This window comes from Ceratotherium simum, chromosome 39 (assembly GCF_057802395.1).
Source record: "Ceratotherium simum simum isolate JZ-2026a chromosome 39, ASM5780239v1, whole genome shotgun sequence".
In the NCBI taxonomy this organism is placed as follows: Eukaryota; Metazoa; Chordata; class Mammalia; order Perissodactyla; family Rhinocerotidae; genus Ceratotherium; species Ceratotherium simum.
In genome coordinates this window covers 798,774-813,178 of record NC_141938.1, presented here as the reverse complement: position 1 = coordinate 813,178, position 14,405 = coordinate 798,774, and positions in this window count along the sequence as shown.

Genomic DNA, 14,405 nt, shown 5'->3' with positions numbered 1-14,405 from the left:
CAAAATAGCTATCATAAGAAACTCAATGAGTTACAAGAAAACTCAGAAAAACAGTTCAATGAGCTCAGGAATAAAATTAATCAACAGAAGGACTACTTCATCGAAGAGACTGAAGCCCTTAAAAAAACTATATAGACATTCTGGATATGAATAACACAATTAATTAGATAAAAAATAATGTAGAAAGCATAAAAAACAGAGCAGCCCGTATGGACTAGAGAATTAGTGAGCAGGAAGAGAGGAATCTAGGAATGCTTCAGGTGGTGGAAGAGAGGAACTAATACTTAAAACAAATGAAGAAATTCTTTGAGAAATATCTGATTCAATTAGGAAAAGAAATATAAGGATTATAGGTATCCCAGAGGGAGAAAAGAAGGAGAAAGGAGCAGAAAGCATGTTCAAAGAGATAATAGCTGAGACCTTCCCAAACCTGGGGAAGGAACTGGATATACAAGTACATGAAACCAATAGAACTCCTAATTACATCAACACAAAAAGACTCTCTCAAAGGCATATAATATTAAAACTGTCAAAAGTCAATGACAAAGAAAAAATATTAAGGGTAGCAAGACGGAAGAAAACAACCCACAAAGGAACCCCGCCAGGTTTTCAGTGAATTTCTCAGCAGAAACCTTACAGGCTAGGAGAGAATAGAATGAAATATTCAAAATAGTGAAAGACAAAAACTATCAGCCAAAATTCTCTGTCCAGCAAAATTATCCTGCAGATATGATGCAGAAATAAAATCTTTCACAGATAAACAAAATCTGAGGGAGTTCATTGCCACTAGACCTGCCTTACAAGAAACAATGAAGTGAGCCCTTCTACCTGAAACAAAAAGGCGAGGGTTCACAAAGTTTTGAGCAAGGAGATGAATAGACAAAATCAGAAAACTGTAGCTCTATATCAGAATAGCCTAGCAAACACTTAATTATAACCTAAAAGCTAAAGAGAAAGAAAGCATCAAAAATAACTATAAACATTTCAATTTAGTCACAAACTCATAGCACAAAAAAGAATGATTTGTGACAATAATAACACAGAAGGAGAAGAGGAAAGTGGATGGAATCTGCCTAGGCTAATGGAGATAAGAGGCTATCAGAAAACAGACTTTTTAATCTCTGAGATCTTTTATACAAACCTCATAGTAACCACTAAACAAAAATCAGAACAGAGCCACAAATCATAAATAAAGAGAAAAGTGAGAAAACTATCACAGAAAATCACCAAACTGAAATGACAGTCAGAAATAGAAGGGAAAAGAAACAATGGAAACATAGAACAACCAGAAAACAAGAGATAAAATGACAGTATTAAGCCATCATATATCAATAATCACTCTAAATGTAAATGGACAGAAATCACCAAGCAAAAGACACAGAGTAGCTGAATGGATTAAAAAACAAGAGCGAACAATATGCTGCCTCCAGGAAACACATCTCAGCTCTAAAGACAAACATAGGCTCAGAGTGAAGGCATGGAAGATGATACTTCAAGAAAATGGCAAGCAAAACAAAGCAGATGTTGCCATACTTATATCAGACAAAGCAGACTTCAAGATAGAAAAGATAATGAAAGACAAAGAGGGACATTATATAATGATAAAAGGGAAATTCCACCAAGAGGACATAACACTTATGAATATATATATGTTCTTACACAGGAGCACTAAAGTATATAAAGCAACTATTAACAGACCTAAAGGGAGAAATTGACAGCAATACGGTAATAGTAGGGAACATCAACACCCCACTTACATCAATGGATAGATCATCCAGACAGAGAGTCAACAAAGAAAGTGTGGCCTTCAATTAAACACATGACCAATTGGACTTACTAGATATATAGAGAACATTCCATCCCAAAACAGCAGAACACTAATTCTTTTCAAATGCACATGGAACATTCTCAGAGATAGATCATATGTTGGCAAGCAATGCAAGCCCCAACACATTTAAGAAGACTGAAATCATATCAAGCATCTCTTCTGACCACAATGCTATGAAACTAGAAATCATCTACAAGAGAAAAGCCGGAAAAGCGACAAATATGTGGAGATTAAACAACATGCTACTGAACAGCCAATGTATCAATGAAGAAATCAAAGGAAAAATCAAAAAGTACATGGAGACAAATGAAAATGAGAACACAGCATCCCAACTCTTATGGGATGTAGGAAAAGCAGTACTAAGAAGGAAATTAATAGCAATACAGGTCCACATCAACAAACAAGAGAAATCTCAAATAAGTAATCTTAAACTATACCTAAAAGAACTAGAAAAAGAGTAAGAAACAAAGCTCAAAGTCAGTAGAAGGAGGGAAATAATAAAAATTAGAGCAGAAATAAAAAAAATAGAGATAAGAAAAAGAGTAGCAGGATCAATGAAACTAAGAGCTGTTTCTTTGAGGAGATAAACAAAATTGACAAACCCTTCGATAGACTCATTAAGAAAAAAGAGAGAAGGCTCAAATAAATAAATTAGAAATGAAACAGGAGAAATTACAATGGATACAATAGAATTACAAAGGATTATAAGAGAATACTATGAAACACTATATGCCAACAAATTGGATAACCTAGAAGAAATGGATAAATTTTTAGAATCATACAATCTCCCAAAACTAAAGCAAGAAGAAATAGAGAATCTGAATAAACCAATCACAAGTAAAGAGATTGAAGCAGTAATCAAAAACCTCCCAAAAAACAAAATTCCAGGACCAGATGGCTTCTCGGGAGAATTCTATCAAACGTTCAAAGACCATTTAATACCGATTCTTCTTAAATTATTCTGAAAAACTGAAGATGGGACACTTCCTACATCATTCTATGGGGCAACATTAACCTGATACCAAAACCATAAAAGGGCAATTACAGGCAAATATCACGGATGAACATAGATACAAGAATCCTCAACAAAATATTAGCAAAATGAATATAGCAATCCATTAAAAAGATCATATACCACGATCAACTGGGATTTATTCCGGTGATGCAGGCATGGTTCAACATCTGCAAATCAAACAACGTGATACACCACATTAACAAAATGAGGAATAAACGTCACATGATCATCTCAATAGATGCAGAGACAGCATTTGACAAGACCCAATATCCATTTATGATAAAAACTCTCAGTAAAATCGATATGGAAGGAAAGTACCTCAACATAATAAACATAATAAAGGCCATACATGACAAACCCACAGCCAACATAATACTTAACAGTGAAAAACTGGAAGACAGTCTTCTGAGAACAGGAACAAGACTAGGGTGCCCACTCTCACCACTCTTATTCTACATAGTACTGGAAATTTTGCCTGGAGCAATTATGCAAGAGAAAGAAATAAAAGGGATCCAAATTGGAAAAGAAGAAGTAAAACGGTCACTGTTTGTGGATGACATGATTCTATATATAGAAAATCCTAAAGAATCCATCAGAAAACTATTAGAAATAGTCAACAACTAAAGCAAAGTTGCAGGGATAAAATCAACATACAAAAATCAGTTGCATTTCTATACACTAATAACGAACTAGCAGAAAGAGAAGCCAAGAATACAATCCCATTTACAATCGTAACAAATAGAGTAAAATATCTAGGAATAAATTTAACCATGGAGGTGAAAGACCTATATACTGAAAACTATAAGACGTTATTGAAAGAAATTGAAGAAGACATAAAGAAATGGAAAGATATTCCATGCTCATGGATTGAAAGAATAAAGACAGTTAAAATATCCATATTACCTAAAGCAATCTACTGATTCAAGGCAATCCCAATCAGAATCCTAATGACACTCCTCACAGAAATAGAACAAAGAATCCTAAAATTTATATGGGTCAACAAAAGACCTCGAATAGCCAAAGCAATCCTGAGAAAAAAGTACAAAGCTGGAGGTATCGTAAACGCTTACCTCAAAATATACTACAAAGCTACAATAACCAAAACAACATGGTACTGGCAGAAAAACAGACACAGAGATCAATGAAACAGAATTGAAAGCCCAGAAATAAAACCACACATCTATGGACAGCTAATCTTCAACAAAGGAGCTAAGAACATACAATGGAGAAAGGAAAGTTTCTTCAATAAATGGTGTTGGAGGCTGGCCCGGTGGTGCAGCAGTTAAGTGTGCATGCTCCATTGCGGCGGCCCGGGGTTTGCAAGTTCAGATCCCAGATGCACACCGACGCACCGCTTGGCAAGCCATGCTGTGGCGGTGTCCTATATAAAGTAGAGGATGATGGGCAGAGATGTTAGCCCAGGGCCAGTCTTCCTCAGCAAAAAAAAAGAGGAGGATTGGCATTGGATGTTAGCTCAGGGCCGATCTTCCTCATAAATAAATAAATAAATAAATAAATAAATAAATAAATAAATAAATAAATAAATAAATAAGGTTGGGAAAACTGGACAGCCACAGCAAAAGAAAGAAAGTAGACCATTATTCTGCACCATACACAAAAATTAACTCAAAATGGATTAAAGACTTGAATGTAAGACCTGAAACCATAAAACTCCTGGAAGAAAACATAGACAGAACGCTATTTGACATTGGTCTTAGAAGTATCTTTTGGAATACCATGTTTACTCAGGCAAGGGAAACAAGAGGAAAAGTAAATAAATGGGACTACATCACACTAAAAAGCTTCTGCAAGGCAAAGGAAACCGTGAACAAAACAAAAAGACAACCTATCAACTAGGAGAAAATATTTGCAAATCATATACCTGACAGGGGGTTAATTTCTAAAATATATAAAGAACTAATACAACTCAACAATAAAATCCCAAACAACCTGATCAAAAAATGGGCTGAGGCTATGAACAGACATTTTTCCAAAGAAGATATAGAGATGGCCAAGAGGCACATGAAAAGATGTTCAACATCACTAATTATTAGGGAAATGCAAGTCAAAACTCCAATGAGTTATCACCTTACACCCATCAGAATGGCTATAATTAACAAGACAAATAGTATGAAATGTTCAAGAGGATGTGGAGAAAAGGGAACCCTCGTACACTGCTGGTGGCAATGCAACAGGTGCAGCCACTGTGGACAACAGTACAGAGATTTCTCAAAACATTAAAAGTAGAAATCTTATGTGATCCAGCTATCCCACTACTGGGTATTTTTCCAAAGAACATGAAATCAAGAATTCAAAGAGATCAATGCATCCCTCTGTTCATCACAGCATTATTCACAATAGCCAAGACATGGAAGCAACCCAAGTGCCCATCAACTGATGAATGGATAAAGATGTGGTATATCTACACAATGGAATAGTACTCAGCCATAAAAAAGACAAAATTGTGCCTTTTGTGACAACATGGATGGCCTTCAGCATATTATGCTAAATGAAATAAACCAGACAGAGAAAGACAAGCACTGCACGATGTCACTCACTTGTGAAAGATAAACAAACACATGGATAAAGAGAACAGATTAGTGGTCACCAGAGGGGAAGAGGGTGGGTGAGGGCAAAAGGGGTAAAGGGGCATATATGTATGGTGAGGGATAAAAGCTAGACTTCAACTAGACGTGTCTGTACAGAAACTTAAATACAATAATGTACACCTGAAATTACACAATGTTAGAAGCCAATATGATCTCAATAAAATAATTAAATAAAAATAATGAGCATAATATATTTATGGATAGGAAAAATATTCAAGAAGAAAAGCCAACCTCTCTGAGGATGCACAGGCTCCTTCATCCATAGAATGAGAAGGCCAGAATAGATGATTTGTGATGTACCTTTCAACTTTACAATTCTAAGATTCTATAAGCTTAGCAGTTAACCATTAGGAGGCTTAGAGATCACAGATGTCTTGGAATCTTCAAATGATACATTATTCAATGTTTTCATTTTTCCCCATTGTGATGGGTAAACAATTTGTCTTACTATCTTAACAATTTGTACTTCTGTCATTGACCAGTGTAAATGTCAACAAATTTTCATGTATTTTTGTATTAATGATTCTCTCTGTGAATTATCTGCTCATTTCTTTTGCACACTTTCTGTTTTATTCATTTATTTTTCTTATTGATTTTAAGAAGTAAACAATATGTGGGTGTATGTGTGTGTTTGTGTGTCATATGTATCTATATCTATATATCTTTTGTTAAATATGCAAAACATTTTATTGTATCACATGTCTACAAACTCTGATTATGGTGTCTTTTGTCACATAAGCTTTTCTTCCTGAAAACCATGTCACATGCTTTATTTCTGGGGAAAGGTATGGGGAAAAGAGAAAATATTCACTTGAATTTGAGGGGCAGCTAAATTGGAAGCAAAAGTCTCAACAATTTTAGGTCTCTGAGGTTCCTCTGATCCATAAGTGATTGCTGAAACTTCCCTGTTTGGAGATTTGAGACTTAAATTTTTCCCTAGAGCAAGATCATCCATTTTTGCTGGGTTAGAAGAATAAAGAACCACAACCCCAAAACACCAATTGGAGTTTTAACACAGAAAATAGGGCCAGGGTACTCCTTTCAAACGCAGATTTTTACATTAAGTGATGTTAACAATCATAGTTGTTTTCTCTTGATTCAACCCTTCTCCCACCCCTAACAGAAGCCCCAGGAACCTGAAGAGCATGTGCATTACTGACCAGACACACAATCCAGCTGCCCCCCAAACGGGAATCTGATTGTTAATGGACTGGCCTAGCTCAGGGCTGGATGCACTAACTGTGCTGTCAGGGAGGATGGATACTAAGGATGCCACCAGTCAGAGTAGAATGCTGGGCACTGGGTCCGGGATGACGTGCACACCCTGTTCACTGCACAATTTCTGACCACCCTGGACAGGAATATCTTAGAACTCAGTCTCATTTAATGATGCTGCATGTCCATGCTCCCACTGATGTAAATGGGATAAATATCATTCCTGTGACAATTGGAATAAAGATGAAATTGAGGGTGGTGTCACCACAAACTTTTCTTTTTGTTTTGATCCAGTTTGGATTTTTACTTTAGTTCATGTCTACGACATTGTCCTTCATTTCATAATAATTTAATAATTTTGGTAGATTTTAGCGTACCTGGAATTTTTTAGTAAACAATGTTTTCATAAATGAATAGCCTGTTGTCCCGACACCACTTATTGGAGAGAGTGTTGTTTCTATACTGATTTCATAAGCCATCTTTCACACATTGCTCTGAAATTCCATTTGTGTTGAATATTAAATTGTCATATATGATATATTCTTTATTCTGTTTCATTGATCATTTTTCTATTCCTGGAACCACACCACACTTTTAAACATGCTATAGTTTTGATGATTTTCTAGGTCTTAAGATGCAAATCTCTATATTTTATGTCCAATAAACCCAAACTGGACTTTGATAAGGAGAGACTTTAATTAGAAAGGCTACTATATTAGGGAGAATGTTCCAATCTCAGACATCTGAAAGTGTCTCAAAATCACAGAGAAAAATGTTTTTCTTCATGGGGTACTGGACGAGGCAGGCAGAGATAAGGAGAATCTGTGGAGGGGAAGCTTGGCAAATAAGGGAAATGACCAGTGGGTTCTGACACGGCGAGAGTCTCGCTGTGGGCAGTCAATTCCCAGGAGAACATGACAAGAGGGAGCAGTTCCACTTTCTTTGTTCTTGTTCAGGCTTGAGTGTAAGAAGAGTTCAGGGCCCTGCAGGAAAGAGAGAAGCTTGATTAAAGTTTGGTCAAGGTGGAGCAGAGGGCAAGAAATGGGCAGATGTGAACACTTGATGACTGATTATTCTTTGCAACTGTGCAACCTCTCTTTTCATATTTTTTCTTCTATGTAAACATTATAACTAGTTTACTAAGTTCCAGGAAAAATGTCTTTGAACTTTGAGAGTGGTTGCATTGACTGTGTAGACTAATTTGGAGGTCATGGGTCCCTTCAGGAATTAAGATTTCCTCACTCCATCAGCATAACTCTGACTTTATGTAGGTTACGGTGATTTTCAGTTAAACTTTATGTTTTCTTTCTTGAGGGCTTGATGCCTTTCCTGTAGGATTGTTCCTAGGTATTTTTGAAATATTATTTTTTTAGTTTCAACTGTTTTTGCTATTGTATTTTGAAATTAATTTTTCCCTTGATGGAAAAACCATTGTATTTTGTATTTTGATCTTGCTATAGATAGCTTATTCAACTCAATATTTTTCAGGGAACTCTCTGAGGTTTTCTTGGTGGACAATTATGCTATCTGCAAATAATGACTGCATTGTGTTTTCTTTCAAGCACGTGCATCTCTTTTTTCTTTCTTTCCTCATTGCATTGGGTTGGGCTTGGAGGTGGAGTAAAGAATTGTGAGCCAATTCATGTATACGTTTTCAAAGTATTTTAAATGAATATTTAACACGTGGACCATGAGGTTTCTCCACAGTAAGTCCTGCTTCCTAACCAAAGGTAAAGGCCTAATGGTTACTGAATTGAGATCTGCAATTTAACAAAAGACACCAGATGTTGTGTTCGCATAATGATTTCAAGAAACATTTGGACAGAGCACTCATTAAGAATTAGAATTGGAATATATTACACCTTATTTTTGCTTTTCGGCAACTGTATTCTTGTCTTTACCTGGATAGGGCACATTGTTTATTTTAAAACTTTGATTTATTTTTTTACAACAAATAATACACGAATAAATTTTTGTTGTAAAATATAATACCCCAAAACAGGAGAGATCTGATTGATCCCTACCCTCATCTCACCCCCCTTAAAAGAAGTATCCTCAACCTACCACAAAATTAAAATTTATACTACTAAACATAGAATCTTTAATTATCAAAGTTAAATAAGAATATATCCTTGTAAAAGTTCAAATGTTAATAAATATATACTTTTAGAATTACATAGTATAGTACTAAAAAAACTCCAACGACTTGACCTCTCTTTATATTTTACATGGAGAGTTTTCCATGTCAATATAGATAGCAATAATTCAGTCTTATGGTTTTGGGGCAGCATTCCTTAAAATAGAAATAAATTTTCATTTTGTCTTTTTTTTTTTTTTGGTGAAGAAGATTGGCCTTAAGCTAACATCCATTGCCAATCCTCTTCTTTTTGCTGAGGAAGATTAGTCCTGAGCCAACAACTGTGCCCATCTTCCTCTATTTTGTACATGGGAGGCCGCCACAGCACGGCTTGATGAGCAGTATCTAGGTCTCTATCTGAGAACCACAGGCCACCAATGTGGATTCCGCAAACTCAACCACCATGCCACTGGGCTGTCTCCAATTTTGTCATTTCCTATTGATGGATTCTTTGAACGAATTTTGATTTTCACTCTTACAATGCTGCACTGAACATCCTGAGGTCAGACAGCCTTCTCCTTAAGCTCCCTACTTTAGAGGGTTTTAAGAGCAAAACCCACCTAAGTCCCAGTAAATACGTCGTGTGGTCTGGTGGAGAAACAGGACCTTGGCTAGGACCCAGCAACTTGTGGCTGAAGGAAACAAGAAGTTGGTGACTAGAGGAGGCTGGGAACCAGAAATCCTTTCTTCCTATACCTGGAAACGGAAGAAAGCACATCTATAGTAATGTCAATTGAAATCGCAGTACCGTTCATCCAGGAATCCAGGAAGAAGACTCAGAAATCCAATGCTTGGGGCGTTCGGGATTCTGAGAACCCAGGACATTGGAGTTCCATGCATGGTTGGTGTGAGAAATTGGAAGAGTGGAGAGCCTAGAAAGGAATTGGAGCAAGTCAGAGAATGGGGAAGACTGTTGTGGACCAGGAGGGACCAGCAAGTGTGACGTCTGTGGTTGAGGAGTCCTGATGCGAGAAGGTGAAAGACTGATGGTGGGAAGAGGGTTGGGGCTCAGAAGAGCTGGATGGGAAAATCTGGAGTGATACCTGGGAGAGTTAGGGAGGTAATGAGAGGGCTTTCAGATGAGGAAGCTGAGACATCCACATAGGAAATAAGTAGTCCGAGGTGAAACAAAGAGCCAATAGGTGAGCCAGTATTTAAACCCCAGTCAGTACAAACTGAATTTCCCAGCTCTGAAACACCGTAAGATCACGGTAGGAGGTGAATCTGAGAATACCACTTGGGGCTTTGTTTGTAGATGTTTTTGCTGGGGGAGGGGCTTGTTTTCAGGGGGTTTTCATCTTGGGAGAATTGCTGTGTACTGTCTGCTTCAGGAAGCAGCTAGGCATTTTCAAGCAGTGAAGTGAAAATACCATACTGGGGTGACTGGGTCTTGTTCTGTGCCTCCTCCTGACCCAGTCCAGTGGATATTGTGTACCTTATGGAGAATTAGTGGTTTACAGGGAGAGAGATTTCAGGCACAGTAACTGGTCTGAAAAATACAAACACTCCAAGAAAAAACTGTAAATTCCCACATAATCCGGAGCAGATGTACCTTGTAGATGTGAACGCTTTCGTGTGAGAAGTGGACAGTTTTCCATATATGTGAATTTATTTCTTTTTGCTTTGTAGAAACTTAGAATTTTAATTTTCTTTTTCACCTCATAAGAAATATATGAGTGTTGTCTTTTTAAATGACAAGCAATGTATGTATACAGCAGAATATGAAAATGTTCCCTACGTCGCATAGCTGACCCTGCAGTCCACAGGCCCATGTGAACATGCATTTTCTTTCTCTGTTACAGAGGTTCTCATGACTTACACATAGTAATGCACCCAATAAGTTTTCTAAATATTCATCTACATATTTTTATGTTTCTATGTGTTTTAAAAACCTGTATCAAACTTTGTGTAACATTCTGTGACTAGAATATTCACATGAAAATATTCTTTTTATGTACATATGTACATATTCCTTCAAGCTATTTTCACAGATCCATAGATTTTCCTACTATAGTTGAACTCTAATTTGTTAAACTGCTCCCTATTAGTAAATATTTTAGTTTTGAAGGAGGAATTGGAAACTTGAAGTGGATGCACAGGTGGTTATTTGATAGACATATGGACATGATATTGAGGGTGGAGGAGAGCAGAGACCCCACACCTGTCTGTGAAATCCTTGACCTTCTATCCTCATATGAAGAATTAAGCCCCATGATCTAATACAGAACTCAGCGCTTGTGTCTGGGAAGCAGGAGAATTGAACGACCTAAGACTGAATCCTCATGGAGGGGTGGGGAGAGGGAGGGTCTGTGCACACTCGTATCTTACTGTTCCCCTCCACCCAGGGCATCATGGCCCCCACAGTGAGGTGAGACCAGCGGCTCCTACAGTCACACATACAAGGCCCGGGGAGGCTGGTCCCCAGAGCTGCCTGTGTTCCCACACCACTGCTCTTCCTTAGAAATTTGAGCATTGACATTTTTCTGTATTTCTACTTGATCTTCATGTCAAAACAAAAATGGATAATTACTGAGAACACCTGACTAGTCTTCCAAACACCCAGAAGACACCTCTTATTGTAACCTCTATTTATTGTACATAAATACTGTCTGCTTATGTTGTAGTTTTAAATAACTACCCACAAATTACAGGTTCTGCCAAATTTCTTCTTTTTTTTTAAATTTTTTGTTTATTGCAGTAACATTGGTTTATAACATTGTATAAATTTCAGGTGTACATCATTGTACTTCTATTTCTGCATAGATTACATCATGTTCACCACCCAAACACTAATTACAACCCATCACCACACACACGTACCGAATTATCCCTTTCACCCTCCTCCCTCCCTCCTTCCCCTCTGGTAACCACCAATCAAATCTCTGTCTCTATGTGTTTGTTTATTATTGTTGTTACCTACTACTTAATGAAGGAAATCATACGGTATTTGACCTTCTCCCTCTGACTTATTTCACTTTGCATTATACCCTCAGTTTCCATCCATGTTGTCACAAATGGCTGGATTTCATTGTTTCTTATGGCCAAGTAGTATTCCATTGTGTATTTATACCGCATCTTCTTTATCCATTGGTACCTTGATGGGCACTTGGCTTCCAAGTCTTGGCTATTGTGAATAACACTGCAATGAACACAGGTGTGCATGTATCTTTACGCATTGGTATTTTCAAGTTCTTTGGATAAATACCCAGCAGTGGAATTGCTGGATCATATGGTAGTTCTATCCTTGATTTTTTGAGGAATCTCCATACTCTTTTCCATAGTGGCTGCACCAGTTTGCACTCCCACCAGCAGTGTATGAGAGTTCCCTTCTCTCCACATCCTCTCCAACACATGTTGTCTCCTGTCTTGTTAATTATAGCCATTCTGACGGGCGTGAGGTGATATCTCATTGTAGTTTTGATTTGCATTTCCCTGACAGTTAATGATTTTGAACATCTTTTCATCTGCCTCTTGCCCATCTGTATATCTTCTTTGGAGAAATGTCTGTTCAGGTCTTTTGCCCATTTTTTATTTGGGTTGGTAGTTTTTTTGTTGTTGAGATGCATGAGTTCTTTATATAGTTTGGAGATTAACCCCTTATCAGATGTATGGTTTGCAAATATCTTCCCAATTGTTAGGTTGTCTTTTCGTTTTGTTGATGGTTTCCCTTGTTGTGCAGAAGCTTTTTAGTTTGATGTAGTCCCATTTGTTTATTTTTTCTATTGTTTCTCTTGCCCGGTCAGACATGGTGCTTGAAAAGATGTTGCTAAGACCGATGTGGAAGAGCGTACTGCCTATGTTTTCTTCTAGAAGTTTCAGAGTTTCAGGTCTTACATTCAAGTCTTTAATCCATTTTGAGTTAATTTTTGTGTATGGTGTAAGGTAAGGGTCTACTTTCAGTTTTTTGCCTGTGGCTATCCAGTTTTCCCAACACCATTTGTTGAAGAGACTTTCTTTTCTCCATTGTATGTTCTTGGCTCCTTTGTCAAAGATTAGCTGTCCATAGATGTATGGGTTTATTTCTGGGCTTTCGATTCTATTCCATTGATCTGTGTGTCTGTTTTTGTGCCACTACCATGCTGTTTTGGTTACTATAGCTTTGTAGTATATTTTGAAATCAGGGAGTGTGATACCTCCAGCTTTGTTCTTTTTTCTCAGAATTCCTTTAGCTATTCGGGGTCTTTTGCTGTTCCATATAAATTTTAGGATTCTTTGTTCTATTTCTGTGAAAAATGTTGTTGGAACTTTGATAGGGATTGCATTGAATCTATAGATTGCTTTAGGAAGTATGGACATCTTAACTATGTTAATTCTTCCCATCGAAGATCATGGAATATCTTTCCATTTCTTTGTGTCTTCTTCAATTTCTTTCAGCAATGTTTTATAGTTTTTGGTGTACAGATCTTTCACCTCTTTGGTTAAGTTTATTCCTAGGTATTTTATTCTTTTTGTTGCAATTGTAAATGGGATGGTATTCTTAATTTCTCTTTCTGCTACTTCGTTGTTAGTGTATAGAAATGCAACTGATTTTTGCAAGTTGATTTTGTATCCTGGAACTTTACTGTATTCGTTTATTACTTCTAAAAGTTTTCTGGTGGATTCTTTAGGGTTTTCTATATATAAAATCATGTCAGCTGCACATGGTGACAGTTTCACTTCTTCCTTTCCAATTTGGATCCCTTTTATTTCTTTCCCTTGCCTGATTGCTCTGGCTAGGACTTCCAATACTATGTTAAATAGGAGTGGTGAGAGTGGGCATCCTTGTCTGGTTCCTGTTCTTAGAGGGATAGCTTTCAGTTTTTCACCATTGAGGATGATATTAGCTGTGGGTTTGTCATATACGGCCTTTATTATGTTGAGGTACTTTCCTTCTATTCCCATTTTATTCAGAGTTTTTATCATAAATGGATGCTGTATCTTGTCAAATGCTTTCTCTGCATCTATTGAGATGATCATGTGATTTTTTTTCTTCATTTTATTAATGTGGTGTATTACTTTGATTGATTTGCGAATGTGGAACCATCCCTGCATACCTGGAATAAATCCCACTTGATCATGGCGTATAATCTTTTTAACGTATTGTTGTATGCGATTTGCTAGTATTTTGTTGAGGATTTTTGCATTGATGTTCATTGGTGATATTGGCCTGTAATTTTCTTTTTTTGTGTTGTCCTTGTCTGGTTTTGGTATCAGGGTAATGTCGGCTTCATAGAACAAGTTAGGGAGCTTTCCCTGCTCCTCAATTTTTTGGAAGAGTTTTAGAAGGATAGGTATTAAATCTTCTTTGAATATTTGGTAGAATTCACCAGGGAAGCCGTCTGGTCCTGGACTTTTATTTTTGGGGAGGTTTGTGATTATTGTTTCGATCTCCTTACTGGTGATTGGTCTATTCAAATTCTCTACTTCTTCTTGATCCAGTTTTGGAAAGTTGTATGATTCTAAGAATTTATCCATTTCTTCCAGATTGTCGAATTGGTTGGCATATAGCTTTTCATAGTATTCTCTTATAATCTTTTGTATTTCTGAGGTGTGTGTTGTAACCTCTCCTCTTTCATTTCTGATTTTACTTATTTGTGCCTTCTCTCTTTTTTTCTTGGTGAG